The 14,346-nt window shown below is 40.4% G+C and overlaps 1 protein-coding gene across 6 annotated transcripts in view; it reads right to left on the bottom strand.

Annotated features, from left to right (window-relative positions):
• PAM (peptidylglycine alpha-amidating monooxygenase) overlaps positions 1–14,346 on the bottom strand; it is a 338,531-nt gene that overhangs the window by 172,452 nt on the left and 151,733 nt on the right. The gene's annotated exons all lie outside the window — the stretch shown is intronic.

The following is a 14,346-nucleotide window of genomic DNA, read 5'->3' as shown; positions in this document are numbered from 1 at the left end:
CAAGAAAGCTGGCCGGCGGTGTGCCGCTCCCCTGCGGAAGTGGGGAAAGCGGCCAGGGGGAACTGCCCTTCCACGGAGGTGGAAGGGATGGTAGCCAACCCGGGAAGAACCAGCAGCAAACCCGGGAAGGGCCGAGCAGACGAAAGAACAGCGCAGGGTCCTGTGTCGTTCCTCCACGAAGAGGGGGAGCGACAGATGACAAAGATGCTCTCACTGCTTTCAAAGACTCTCTACAGTGCAAGACTGAAAAAAAATACTACAGGTTGTCACCTACAATAGGTCTTATAACCATAGGACAAATTATTACAGCATTCAGATCAGTTAGTTTGAAGGAATGAGGTTCATGGTGAAAGGGACACAGTCTAACTTTAAGAGTGGAGTAGGATTTCAATAGGTAAAGATTTAGGGCAAAAAAATAATATTACAGCAGGCAGAAAGAATAGTAGCAGGAGGTCCAAAGACACCTGCTTGAAGGAGTAACAAATGGGTTAAGTGTGAGAGAAAACAGGGAACTCTATAGGTAAAGCCGGTGCACGGAGGAGGCTTTATGGCGGAAAACTGGTAAGGCCAGATCGTGGGACAGGAAATGTATCTGGTCAAAATGAGGCATCACTAAAGATTTTTGAGGATGATAATAGCACTATCAGCTTAAATTAAGGAAATTATATTGACTAAAAAACACAGTAACACAATAACTCCACAACCACTACTGGGAATACAAGGAAACACACTACTGATAAACTCTGCATCGTGGATGAATCTCAAAAGCATTACATCAAGTGCAAGCAGCCAGACACAAAGGACTGATGCCATGGTGATTACATTTATATATAAATCTAGAAAAGGCCAAACTACAGGGACAGAAAGATCAGTGGTTGCCAGGGGCCAGGGATGAGGCGAAAGAATGAGTGCACGGCAAAACGGCACTAGCTGATGGAAATGTTTATCCTGTCGCTGTGGCAGATACAAAGCTGCAAATATTTGTCAACATTCATCAAATTTTACACATAACATTTATGAATCTTTGGCTTCAAGTAAAGTATACCTCAAATATGCTGATAAAAATGAGGACAAAAATCAGGCAAGTGTAAAGTGATAGCAGTTGAAATAAAAACACTAAACTTAAAACTACTTCTCACATATAAAAAGCATGGCAGAAGGGACTCAACTTCAGTCAATGTGGATACATAACAATACTACAGACACTGGGGTGTGTATGTGTGTGTGTGCATGTGTATTTGGGGGACAGGCAGGGAATATTCTTGGTTTGAAGAGAAATATCATCCCTTTTCTGGGGAAAAAAAAGCTTTATTTAATTTACTTGAAAGGCAGAATAATGAGACAGAAACAGAGAAAGAGATCTCCCAACTGCTGGTTCACTCTCCGAATGTCCACAACAGGTGTGGCTGGGCCAGGCTGAAGCCAAGAGGCCAGAACTCTAACTAGATCTCCCATGTGGGGGATGGTGCCCAAGCACTTGATGCATCACCTGCTGCCTCTTAGGATTCACTCTGGCAGCTGAATCAGAAGCTAATGGAAACTTGAACCAGGCACTTCGTTATGGGATGTAGGTGTCCCAAGCAATGGCTTAACCAGCTGCACCACAGTACCCACCCCAACCCAACTACTAGAGTCACCATCTGCTGCCCCCTAAGAATGTGCATTAGCAGGAAGCTTGATCTGAAGTGGAGTAACCAGAAGTCAATTCTGGCACTCCAACATGGGATGTAGTTATCCCAACAGGCAGTTTAACTTGCTGTGCCACAACACCCATACCACCCCTTCTCTCTCTCTCTCTCTCTCTCTTTTTTTTTTTTTTTTTTTTTTGACAGGCAGAGTGGACAGTGAGAGAGAGAGACAGAGAGAAAGGTCTTCCTTTGCCGTTGGTTCACCCTCCAATGGCCGCTGCGGCCGGCGCGCTGCGGCCGGCGCACTGCGCTGATCCGATGGCAGGAGCCAGGAGCCAGGTGCTTTTCCTGGTCTCCCATGCGGGTGCAGGGCCCAAGCACCTGGGCCATCCTCCACTGCACTCCCTGGCCACAGCAGAGGGCTGGCCTGGAAGAGGGGCAACCGGGACAGAATCCGGCGCCCCGACCGGGACTAGAACTGGTGTGCCGGCGCCGCTAGGCGGAGGATTAGCCTAGTGAGCCGCGGCGCCGGCCACCCCTTCTCGTTTTAATACCATAATTAATTGCAGCATGCTGGCATCACAGGCACGATGCCAGCATCCCATATGGGTGTGGTTTGGGTCCCTACTGCTCCTCTTCCAATCCAGGTCTCTGCTAATGGCCTGGGAAAAGTAGAAGATGGCCTAAGTGCTTGGACCCCTGCCATCCACATGGGACAGGGACATCTGGGTGAAACTCGTGGTTCCTGGCTTCAGCACAGCTCAACCCTGGCCTCTATGGCCACTTGGGGAGTGAACCAATGGATCAAAGATTCTATCTCTCCTTTTTCCCTCTCCCTTGTTCCCTCTCCCCTCTCCCGCTCTCTCACACAACATGCTGTCTTAAAGTTCACACACATTTTTGGAATGGTTAAGTCTAATCTAATTAACTAGCTAATGAACCAATTAATTACCATCATGGTTACCATGTTTGTGGTGACAACTCTTATAAGGAACCTATAATATTCTTAGCAGCACATCTCAAGAAAGACAGAGGAGTACCCTGCAATGAAGGCATGTGGGATGGAAATTTATTCCTAGAATGGTGACTACTCCGACTTCAAGAGCTCTCCCCTGTCCACCCACAGAAGGACTACTGTAAATAGGACTCGTTACCCAGGTTACTGCATTCATTGTAATGCACAGTAGTTTAGGTACATTGTCATGACTGACATTTAGTATTGAAAATTGAATGGAAAGAATAGTGATATAAAATTATTTGATAAAAACCTGGCGTTGTGGGGAGAGTCTGGCAGACTGATATTTATAAAGAACTAGAAAAATTATTTTCAATCTTACTGACATTTCGATATCAGAAAAATCACTTTCAAAATTTTCTATATGCCTGAACTTTATTAATAGGAATACAAATGCCATGTCCCCGAATTTCACTAGATTTGAAGTGATCCTGCAGAACAGGCTTTCTCTCAATGAATTCCTGATTTCTACAATGAACAGACAAGATCATTCTTTAATTAATGCTCTCCTTTCTAACAAATGTAAACAGGACAGTGACTCACAGATTTTCAAATCTGTATCCTCAAAATTCCTAACTATAATAAATATGGGAGAATTTATTTTTAAAAGCAAGGAAACTGTCTTGGATTCACATATTTATAATCTTTTCTTTTTGACAACTGACACTTTTGGATCCAGGGGAATACATGTTAAGGAAAGAGAGAGGTGGGGAAATAGACTGTCTTCCAATAAACTTGGAAGTCTTCAAACAGCTGCAGACGTGAAAGCATTAGCACAGGGTTAGATTTGGCTTTTATTTGCTTCAGTGGTGCTTCAAATCTCTTTGGCTATTGTAGAAGGTTTTCAGGTCATCACAAACCAAAGTGGAAAGGGAATACCGTGGGCAGTATGTAACTGCACAAAATGCCTTATTTATTTCAACCGACTCCTGCCATAACTGATTGAAGGACTGGGAGTCTCCTTACACCCAACAGCCGTGGGCTTCTAGACCTAACCTGCCTGTGCTGATTCACTAATGATAGGTAGAAGACAGATCAGTACGTACCTCTGGCAGAGTCAAAGAATCCATGTGGAGTAAGATAGATTTTTTGCCCTAGACTCTAACTATCTAGGGTAGGAACTTAATTTCCTCGCCCTTGAGCACAATTTCTTCCACATTACAGAGTGGTTTTAACAGTGGAGAAACAATATGCTTACTGTTTGCTAACTTTTTTTTAAAGATTTATTTATTTATTGGAAAGTCAGGGTTAAACACAGAGAGAAGGAAAGGCAGAGAGAGAGAGAGGGAGAGAGAGAGAGAGAGGTCTTCCATCCACTGGTCCACTCCCCAGTTGGCTGCAACAGCCACAGCTGTGCCGATGTAAAGCCAGGAGCTTCTTCCGGGTCTCTCATGCCAGTGCAGGGTCCAAGGACTTGGGCCATCTTCTACTGCTTTCCCAGGCCATAGCAGAGAGCTGGATCAGAAGTGGAGCAGCCAGGACTCAAACCAGTGCTCATATGGGATGCCTGCACTGCAGGCGGCAGCTTTACTTGCTACTACACCACAGTGCTGGCCCTTGTTTGTTAACATTTAAATTTGTTTGACCCCACAATAGCCACCTCTTTAACATTTGCAGTCACTCAGGCTACCAATCTATCTTCTACATTTACTGTGTTGTTCTTCACAGTCTGAGTCAAGTAAAATCTCTGTGAAAACTGCTCCAGCATTTATGAAAAATACATTAAGGAGATTAGAATGAATATTTTAACATGTCCAAAATGAAAACGCTAAATATTATAAAGGGTAACGTCAACTTTAAAAATAGTGAGGTAAACAGGGAATTTTCTGTTTGTATTTAATTTGATGTCAGTTTTTTGTTAAGAGTTGGTTGACTTCCAGATTCTATTTGCAAATTAACAATAGTCAAATTACAACTAACCAAGTGAAGCCTTTTGTGTTACATATAAAATTATTAAGTAAGGTTGTTCAAGTGTTAAATGTGTATGCATCTGAAATCCATGAAAGGAAACACTCCAAATCTCTCAGAAACATCATTTGCCCTTTGTAAATCGATGTTGCCATGGCAAATGTTTTCATTGAATACTGGATTAGCTGAGAGTGGGAGTATGACACATTGCACAACAGAAATGAACTCGCTATTTTTATATACCTTCCTCTTTATGGTACGAGGATTGAGGGATGGAGAGACTTTTGTCTGCTTAGACAGACAGAACTATTTCTCTAATGTGTACATCACATTTGTCCCTTTATACATGATTAAGTGGAGTACATTATCTGTGAAAAGCGATCTGTGCCTTGAAAGAGTGTGTTCTGCACTTTTGCTTAAAGAATGCAACATTCATGTGGCATGGTTCCAAATGCTTTTCTTGAATAGGGTTATTGAAATATTAATTCAGACTACATAAATCTGAAAATAAGTAAAACAAAGAGGATTTTTCTGGTGGTTAATAAGTGCAAAGAGAATCACTTTCCCGCTAATGTGGAAAGATATGCATGGTTGCCTTCCACAAATATCTTTAGACCGACTATAATAGAAGGATGACCCCCTACAAATCTGGTTCTATTTGTTTCTAAACGTGCACCAAATTTCTAAATTCTTTAACTAATCAGGCTTTCTTAACAGCACACAAGCAAAGGAATAGGAATTAAAAACTCATCAATTAGAGATACTGTATGGAAAATCCCTCTAGAGAGCTCTAAAACACGAGAGCTTTGCATGAGAAAAGCAGAAGATGCAGCTGTATTATTTATGCTTGTGACAATATTTATTTCTTAATTTTTAACAATTACACAATATTAGATGATAGTTTTCTATGTAAAGCAACTTCGATATATACCAAAGATCCTGCCGTCATGTTCCTCCACTGCTCTCTCTCCACGGGGTGTACCTTGATGTGCCTCTTCCCCAGTTCTTCCATGCCCACACACAAACACATAACCAAACACACACATATAGAGCTCTGGGGGTTAGTTATACTAAAACAGAATCACACTGCACCCACAATTCTGCAACTTGCTTCCTCACTGAGTAGACAAAGGCCACACTTCTGGTGCAAGGCATGAAGTCCCAACTCATCCCTCACTTAGTGCACAGTATTTTATACAATGTCCCTTCAGGATATGAGTATTTTTACTTTGAAAGAGAATTCCTGATAACTTTCCTAGAAAGCTAGTGGCAGGGCATCCCCTACCACCAGTGTGTGAGACCAACCGTGTCTTCTCACCCTCACAGGCTCTGTGTACCACAGCTCTTAGGAGTTTCTGACCAATTAATGGATCAAAAGATGTGGTGCCTTTTCTGCTTTAATTTTAACTTATCTGGTAATTAACAGGGTTGATTTTTTATAATGTTAATTTAACATTAATATTCTTAATTTTTTTTTTTTTGACAGGCAGAGTGGACAGTGAGAGAGAGAGAGACAGAGAGAAAGGTCTTCCTTTTGCCGTTGGTTCACCCTCCAATGGCCACCACGGCCGGCGCACTGCGCTGATCCGATGGCAGGAGCCAGGTGCTTCTCCTGGTCTCCCATGGGGTGCAGGGACCAAGCACTTGGGCCATCCTCCACTGCACTCCCACTCCCTGGCCACAGCAGAGAGCTGGCCTGGAAGAGGGGCAACCAGGACAGAATCCAGTGCCCCGACCGGGACTAGAACGCGGTGTGCCGGCACCGCAAGGCGGAGGATTAGCCTAGTGAGCCACAGCGCCGGCTAATATTCTTAATTTTTGAGCTGCTTGTCTTCCCAGTACTCTGTAGGGCCTCTTTGTATATTTGGTATATTAACCCTTCTCTCACATGCACTTTTAGTCACTCTCAATCTACTCTTGGTTAAATAATTCTCATCTTTAAAAGTGTGTGTGTGTGTGTGTGTGTGTAAAACCCTTCCAGTCTCTCAGTCTCTTCCACAGTTACTGATCTTGATATGTATATTTATATTCATTCTTAGGTAAATTTAGATATTAAATGGCTTCCAAAAGTCACTGATTTCATCAAGCTCATAAAATTTTCCAATGAGAGTTACAAATAACAGCGTCAAAACATTCTTCTTCATCCTCCCTCATTCTTAATAATATATAATTGCTGCCATTTTTCTAATCCTTAGATTTGTCATGAGTTTATCCATTGTAAAGGGCATTTCAAAGAAACAGTTTCTTATTATATGTTTTCTATTTTTCAGCCTTTTATTATAATTTTCAGCTGTTATTTTCATCAATTCTTGCTTTTCATTTATTCTATTGTCTTTTTGAAAGATGTATCTATTTATTCGCTTATTTAAGTGAAAAGGAGAGTTGCAGAGGGGGAAAGGGTGAGTGAGAGGGAGATCTTCTATCCATTGGTTCATTCCCCCAAATGCCTGCAACAGCCATGACTGGGTCAGGCCATTCCATCCAGGTATCACACACGGGTGGCAGGGACCCAAGGACTTGGAGTAGCTGGGACCAGAGTGCTTGAGCCATCATCTGCTTCCTGCCAGGTACTAGCAAGAAACTAGATCAGAAGTGGAAAAGGGACTAGGTCCCAGCACTCTGATATGAGAAGCAGGCAACCTAAACAGTGACTTAACCTAATTGGCTGCCCCAATTTTATTGTCTTTTTCTCTATTTCTGAAATAGAATATTTACATAATTTTACTTCATTTTACTTTTTCATTACAGAACTTAAGGCTGTCATACTTCTCAGCATACTACATTAGCTGGGTCTGTGGATGACAAAGTATTTTCTTTGTCATTACTCTTCAGACAACTTATAATTTCAATTTTCTCATTGTTTCAGGGGTCATGTAGAAAAATCATCCTTAATTTCTAAGTAGCTAAATTGTCCATGACATCTTTTTATGATATATTTCCAGTTTCACTGGACTATTATCAGAGGCTGAGAGTATAAAAACTCTAATTATAACAGTCAACTAAGGCTTCTTAATGTCCAGCTATGGGCTTTTTTTTTGTGAATTTTCAGAGACATTCTAAAAGATTGCGTATTTTCTTTCAAATCTATAAATTTTACCTATATACAGACATATTAAATTATATTAACTATATGTTGTACATATCTGTTGATAGAAATATTAAAATACTGTCCGGTGCCGCGGCTCATCCTACACCTGCGGTGCCGGCACCCCGGGTTCTAGTCCCGGTTGGGGTGCCGGATTCTGTCCCGGTTGCTCCTCTTCCAGTCCAGCTCTCTGCTGTGACCCGGGAAGGCAGTGGAGGATGGCCCAAGCACTTGGGCCCTGCACCTGCATAGGAGACCAGGAAGAAGCACCTGGCTCCTGGCTTTGGATCGGCACAGCGTGCCAGCCGCAGCACGCTGGCCATAGTGGCCATTTTGGGGGTGAACCAATGGAAAGGAAGACCTTTGTCTCTCTCTCTCACTAACTCTGCCTGTCAAACAAAATAAATATTAAAATACTTTATAAACTTGCCTTTGGGGTTTTATATATATGAAATGCTCCCCATTAAGTGCATTTTAATTCACTTCACTTGAACAGTTTTCATCTTGGACAGTGATGAGTTTTGGTACCTAAGGTATACAACTGTTCTCTTAGTAAACTGTACCCTTAAACCTTACTAGATTCTTTTAAAGACAGACTCATAAAAGTTGAAGTTCCGATTACTTCATCTGTTTATATCACTGTTTCTAGAATGGTGCCTTTATAGGGACTCTAAATTTTTATTTCCAAATCTCTCTCCCTACCCCTTGAACAACACTCTAAATCCTACTGCTTCTACAAGTATCTCCCTAATGAAGCAAGGGTAGACTGTAGATTCTTGTCTGCTTCTACGATGTGCTCTAGAAGACGAATGCAGTCCTGACTAAAGTCTCTTCCTGTTCAAGTTGATCCTTCCTAATTACTTCAACTATTTTAGGATATTTAGCATGTGGGGTCTCTCCTTAGCTACGTAACAACAAGAATTAACTCATCCATTGCAACAGACTTCAGGGCAAAAATAACAAAATTTACTGAGCTTTACACACATTAATTCACTTAACCACAATCTTATCAGAATTTTGGTTACCTCAATTTTGCAGAAAAGAAAACTGAAACACAGGAAGTACCTTGCCCAAGATCTTGCAGCCAGCCGCTGGACCTAGAGTTCTGCTTTGTCTTGCACCACATCTAATGACTGAGATTACCTCCCTGAGCAAATCCCAGCCCAGGCTGCTTGCAGCCTGCTTCTCACTAGGCCTCCACCTTGGTCTAGAAGAACTTGAGTGAACACTAACAGTTTCTAACAGCTCAACACCACATCCTTAAGTTGGCCCTAGGCCCACCTTAAAGTGCTAGTTTGATTAAACTCATGGTTGCAAAAAGAAAACACACACACACACACACACACACACACACAAAACAACCTACTGTTCCTCCTAGCCAACACATGAGAAAATAACCCTCTGTTTCCCAGTCTCTATAGTAGAAGAGAATCCAGACTTCAGTCATTGTCAGCTAGCAGACACAGCTGGCCTAATCACATTTACACTGACTAACTCTGTAATTTTTTACTTCTCTGGTTCCATGAGTCCCTACTCGCCTCCCCATGTCTTCCTAAATCTCCCTTATTATTGTTAAAATATTTGGAAGGCAGAGCCTACAGGATTTTCTAGCCTATTGTTATATGGACCATGAGAGAGAAGGAGACATCAAGAGAGACTCCTGGGTATTTGGCCTCAGGCACTATAACACAAGAATTAGCATTTGCTGAGATGGAGAAATTTGAAATACAATATTCCAGATGAAAGGACTCTTGTTTATGATCCTTTACTCATGAAAATGGAACAGGTAAGTAAGGAACAGGGATCAAGCTGTTGTTAACCTTGCATTGGTATTTCTATTCCTCATGTTCTGTAAGTCAAAAGACACAATTCATGAGATGCCAAAGGTTAAATCCATTTATTAATCTAAATGTTATATGCAATTGTTTTGATCAGGGATTGGGAAATGATAGCCCATGAGGTGACTCCTTTAATAATAGAGTTTATTATTTTCTTAAAGCAGAGGGCAGCCAAGCCATTTGTTTGCATATTATCTGTAACTGCTTTCTAACTGTACTTAATACAGAGACTATATGACTAATAAGCCAGAAATATTTACTACCTGACACTTTAAGAAATAACTTGCTAATCTCTGGTTTAGATTTTAGACAGGAATAATAAAAAAATTGTGTTAAAATAACCTAAGCTGTTTCCAAGGTGTCTTTTAATAGCCACGTGATTAGGAACATTTCACAGAATTCAGATTCAGTACATTAATTTCTGCATGGCCATGAGAATATAAAAAAAAGTTACTAAAAGATTTAAGATGGAGCCAATAATATATAATTTGTTCAATAAAAGCTTATGTTTCTTGCAATGTATGTGTAATTTAAAATATATGTACCTATTATGTACATATTCATATATACACAGTAATATTCTCTGGATGACACCCAGACCATGAATAGATTGGCTGTACAGAATTATAAAGTGAGCATGGGCTTCAGGTTCAAGTATTAAACCTATGTTCTTCCATTGACTGACTGGCTATGGACAGGTTACCAAATTTCCCTTGGGTTTTGGATATAAAAATTGAGAATAATAATACCTTGAACACAGAGTTTTTATGAAAAATAATGAGATAACGCATATAAAGCGCTCAATATATAAGTGCTATATGATTAAGATTCAATAAATGTTTTCTCTACTGAAAACTTATTAGGAAAAACCAAAACAACAAAGAACCCTAAATCTTATTGAGAAAACAGGTGATCTCACAGGAGTCTCATACTATAGATACTTTTCCTGTACTCATTTAAAAATCATGTTAATTCAAAAATACCAAAATTATGTCTTTCAATTTTCATTTTTAATAAAGGAAAAGTGGTCATTGTACACTCATATTTGCAGTTATGCATCAGATATCTGACATATTTAATTATTCTCACTGAAGAAAATTATGTTAATAGCTCAATCATATCTTCCTGAAATAAATGTAAATAGGTTGAATGTAAAAATAAACAGGAAATACCATCATTCAAATTTAAACAACTAGCAACAAACTACATGTGACTTTAATTCATCATTTACAAGAGCCACTTCATATTTTTACATTTTATTTAATTCATATAATTGAGTCTTATTGATGAAGCAGAGGGGTAAATCACAAATAAATATAATTTGAGAATTTGACATGTAGCCTCTTAATTGACACCAATCCTGAGCTTTCAAAACAGAAAGTGAAAAAAAATTAACATGAGGCAGCAAAGTAAACAAAATAAGGCTTAGTCTCTAGCCCTTCTGATAATCACTGAACTTTCCTGGTATGATCTGCTTCGTCTTTGCTGTAAGATAAAATCACTTCCTAGATTTGTGGGGAGGAGATACTATACTTTAATCTCATTTGTCTCCTTTTCCCCCAAATATCAGAATTTTACACGTTTCCTGTGTCTTTCTAAATACAAAGCTAATATTGAAGAACAGTACAGATTTCTGCATACACATTCTTTACCAAGATTGAATGATGAAGAAATAGAATATCTAAACAGACCAACATTGAGTAATGGAATTGAATGAATAAGAAGTCTCCCATAAAAGAGAAGCCCACGATTAGACGGCTTCACTGCTAAATTCAGCCACACGTGAGCATTTTTAAACACTTATTTATTTAAAAGGCAGATGACAGAGAAACGTTGGCTCACACCCCAGATGATCACAGGGCTGGAGTTATCCCGGCCAGAGCCCAGGAACGCTATCAGGGTCTCCCATGTGGGTGGCAGGGGGCACATCAGCAGGGTTCTGAATTGGAAGTAGAACAGCCAGGACTTGAACCTGTGCTCTGATAAGGGATGCTGGCATCACAAGCAACAGCTTAACCCACTGCACTACACCACCAGCCCCTAGTCAAACATTTAAAGAACAAATGCCAATTCTAAAATTATTCCAAAAATAAAAGAAGGAAGAATTCTTCCAAACTCATTCTATGAGGCCAGCATTACCCTGATACAAAAACCAGACAAGGATACAGCAAAAAAGAAAGTTACAGGTCCTTATCCTTGATGAATTGATGCAAAAATCCTCAAAAAATACTAGCAAACTGAATCCAACAGCACACATTAAAAAAGATTAGTTACCATAATGAAGTGGAATTCATTCCAGGGATGTAAGAATGGTTCAACATATCCAAGTCAGTAAATGTGGTACTTCACACAACAGAATGAAGGGCAAAAATCATATGATCATCTCAAAAGATGTGGAAAAAGCATCTGATAAAATCCGATATTCCATCATGATAAAAACTCTGACCAAAGTTAAATATAAAAAGAACACACCTCAACAAAATAAAGGCCATCTATAATAAGCCAAAAGCTAACACCATACTGAATGGGGAAAGCTGAAGGCTTTCTCTTTAAGATCTGGAACAAGACACGGATTCTTCACTTTCACCACTTTTATGCAACATAGTACTGGAGGTCCTAACCAGAGTGAATAGAAAGAAATAAAGACATCTATATTGGAAAGGAAGAAGTCAAACTGCCACTGTTTGCAGATGCTATGATCTTAGGAAACTCCAGTGATTCCATCAAAATTATTAGAATAAATGAATTCAGTTAAGTTTCAGGGTACAAGGTCAACATACAAAAATCAAGAGTGTTGTTACAATCCAACAGTGAAAAAAAATAAATACACAATCTTATTTCTAATAGCTAAAAAACTTTAAAATACCTAGGAATAAATGTAACCAAAGAGGTGAAAGATCTCTACAATGAAAATTATAACAGCTTGATGAAAGAAACTAAAGAGGACTCTAAGAAATGGAAAGGTATCCTATGCTCATGGACTGAAAGAATCAACATCATTAATGTATCCATAGTACCCAAAGCAATTCACAGATTCAACATAATCCCTACCAAAATACCAATGACATTTTTCAAGGAACTACAAAAACACTAAAACTTGTATGGAACAACAACAACAACAAAAGGCCCCAAACCAGTCTTGAGCAAAAATAACAAAGCAGGAATCATTATACTTCCTGGCTTGAAATGTATTACATGGGACAGACATCACAGAACAGCAGTTAAAGCTGCTGCTTGGGACACCTGCGTCCAAGTTAGAGTGCCTGGATTCAGTCCCACCTCCACTTCTGATCCAGATTCCTACTAAAACACCAAGAATGCAGCAGATGATGGCCCCCGTGACTGAGTCCCTGCCTCTCATGTGGGAGATACAGATGGAGCTCCCACTTTCTGGTTTTGACCAGACCCAGCCCAACTCTTGTGAGCATTTGGGGAATGAATCAGTAAAGGGAAGGGCTCACTACCTCTCTCTGTGTCACTCTGTCTTTCAAATAAATAGCTTAAAACAAAATGTATTGCAAAGCCAGAACAATCAAAAATAGCATGCCATTTTATTGGCGTAAAACCAGAAATACAGACCAATAGAATAGAATAGAGTCTAGAAGTAAACCCCTGCATCCAGTCAACCAATTTTTTTTTTTTTTTTTTGACAGATGGAGATCGAGAGAGACAGAGAGAAAGGTCTTTCTTCCATTGCTTCACCCCCCAAATGGCCACCATGGCCGGTGCTGCGCTGATCCGAAGCCAGGAGCCAGGTGCTTCCTCCTGGTCTCCCATGTGGGCGCAGGGGCCCAAGCACTTGGGCCATCCTCCACTGCCTTCCTGGGCTACAGCAGAGAGCTGGATTGGAAGAGGAGCAACCAGGACTAGAACCTGGCGCCCATATGGGATGTTGGTGCTGCAGGTAGAGGATTAGCCAAGTGAGCCACGGCGCCGGCTCAACTGATCTTTGACAAAGTGCTAAGAACATACACTGGAGAAAGCACAGTCTTTTCTATAAATGATGCTGGAAAAACTGGATATAGCCACAAAATGGCATTAGACCCTATTCTTCACTATGTACAAGAATCAACTCAAAATGGATTGAAGACCTCTACGTAATACCTGAAGCTATGAGTCTCCTGGAAGAAAACACATGGTAAATGCTTCAGGACACAAATGGGCAAGATTTTTGGTTAGATTCCCCCTCCTCCCCACAAAAGCAAAAATAGAAAATTGGGATTTAAGCAAACTAAAGAAATTCACACCATAGAAACAGTCAATAGGGAAATGCAAAACAAAACCATAATGAGGTAACCAACTCCACTTAGATTGACTATTATGAAAAAGACAAAAGATAACAAGTGTTGGCAAGAGTGTGAAAAAAAGGGAAGCCTTGCACGCGCATTGTGGGAAAGCAAATTAGTGCGACCATTGTGGAACACAGTATGAAGTCCCTTGAAAATCTAAAGAGATTTAGATGGTCCAGCAATCCTGCTCCTGGGTATATATCCAAGGGAAACGAAAGCACTCTGTTGAAGAGTCTGCCCTCAGCAGCCTGGGTGGAACTGGAGGGGTGACGATGTTGAATGTAAAAAGCCAAGCACAGAAAGACAAATATCACATGGCTTCCCTCAGATACTGAGTGGGAAAAACAGATGATCATGTAACAGGTAAAAATACACTGGTGGTTACCAGGTACGGGGCAGAGCAGAGGGAAGGGAGGAATGGGAAAAGGCTGATTAACGGCTACCAAGTCACATTTAGAGAGAAGCAACAAGCTCAGGAGGTCTCTTGCACAGTGAGGTGACCATACATAATGCACACAATGACAACTGTGTATTTATCCCTAAATAACAAAGAATAGAAAAGGCTCAAAGAAAGGATTTTGAA

The sequence above is a fragment of the Oryctolagus cuniculus genome, chromosome 14 (genome assembly GCF_964237555.1).
Source record: "Oryctolagus cuniculus chromosome 14, mOryCun1.1, whole genome shotgun sequence".
NCBI lineage: Eukaryota > Metazoa > Chordata > Mammalia > Lagomorpha > Leporidae > Oryctolagus > Oryctolagus cuniculus.
Note: the sequence above shows the minus strand (reverse complement) of the source record. Positions and strands in the feature narration are given on the sequence as shown.